This window comes from Heloderma suspectum, chromosome 7, assembly GCF_057233095.1.
Source record: "Heloderma suspectum isolate Gila_16-S chromosome 7, 16-S_ref, whole genome shotgun sequence".
Taxonomy (NCBI): Eukaryota; Metazoa; Chordata; class Lepidosauria; order Squamata; family Helodermatidae; genus Heloderma; species Heloderma suspectum.
This window is the reverse complement of record NC_139464.1, coordinates 20,730,881-20,732,500: the sequence shown is the minus strand read 5'-3', so window position 1 is coordinate 20,732,500 and position 1,620 is coordinate 20,730,881.

The window sequence follows — 1,620 nt, the reverse complement described above, 5'->3', positions numbered from 1 at the left end:
CCCAATTTCTCCCTCTCTTCTCTCCTTCCCTCCTCGTCTTCTCCTCCTCTTTTTTTTTAACCCTCAGAAACAAAAGGGTAAAAGAAAAAGAAAAAGAATCTCTAGCTTGTATAGTTTGTACTTTTGATAAAAGGTTTCACTGATGGGCTTTGGCAGTAGAGGTTCTTTTCTAATGTCTTTTTATCTGAATTAATTCCTCAGATGAAAACTTTAAGGAACAATGAAGAGAGGTACTGCTCTGAAACGGTGAGAAGAGGGGAGAAAAAAATTACACAGCACACCTGGGACAGATGAAGCCAAACTAGTGCTTTTATAATGCCAATCAGCAGGGCTGTTATCATCCCTCTAATTAGGAAAGCAGCCTAAAACAGAGAGCACTTGGGGAAATGGTAATGTTATGGTTTTGCACTTAAAAGGGGAGACATTTCCTACACTGTAAGGATCCAGGATTGGGGCTGACAAGTTCTTTAATTAATGGGCAGGATTCCCCACGTCTGCACACTGGGAGTATATGTTTCAATTCATAAAAGTGGACAAAGGGGGCTATTTGGGGAGAAAAGGGGGGTGAGGGTGTGCGTGCATGGAAGGCACAGAGAGAGAAAGAGAGGAGATTGGGGTGGGGGTGGGTGAGAGAGAAAGGGAATAGTCCATTAGTTTTGAAGGAGAACAGAGTTCATAAACTACCTTTATTTTAACCCCCAAAGGATTACATGCAGAGCTGCAGTGAGCTGTTTGCCAACCGATTTGAAAGCTAAAGCAGGAAAAAGCCCAAGGCCATCAGGCAAACAAAAAGTTTGGAGAGCGCCTTTGGAATCGGGAGAATTGCCTGCCTCTTTGCTTCTGTGGTGTGTTCTCTCACTTCCCCTTTCAAAAGTGCCTTTGCTTACTATGGAAACTGGATCCAGGCAGGCCCAGTAAAAGAGGCTCTCAGGACCACATTTGTGCAATGTAGAAGTTCTCTGTCTGGTGGTGCTTGAAATGCTGCTCCCTTCACCCTGACAGCGATCCAGGGCCAATCTGGAGCCATTTTGCACAGGCACAAGGCTGCTCACTCTTGTCTTGTGCAAATGAGGACAAGGTTGTCAGAACTGATTGCCCTGAGCAAAACGTCAGCTCACTGGCACAGTCTTTTTGAAGTTGGGTCCGAGCCAAGTCACATGGAGAAGCATAGGCAAGGGGGTGTAGCTCAGCAGCAGAGCGTCTGCTTCGCACACACAAGGTCCCAGGTTCGGTCCCCAGCTTCTTGAAAGCAGGCAGGGAAGCTCCTGCCTGAAACCCTGGAGAGCCATTGCTGCCAGTCAGTGTGGACGATACTGGGCTACATGGACCAATGATCTGACTTAGTCTAAGGCAGCCCTCCCTGTGTTGCTATGCTTGTGCTGCAAGATTCAGGGGTCATTGCCATGTGGCACCGCAAGCCAGGCCGTCATGCAGAGTAGTTGAGTGCATCAGCCTTCACGCAACCCTTCTTGGTCTTGATTTCAAACCAAACTCTCTCTCTCTCACTCTCACACACACACACACACACACACATGGAGCACTGTTTGAACTGGCCATGTGATGTTCATGTCATGTACCTCCAGGTTGATCCCCACTACATTCATGGTGTGTGGCAGGTTT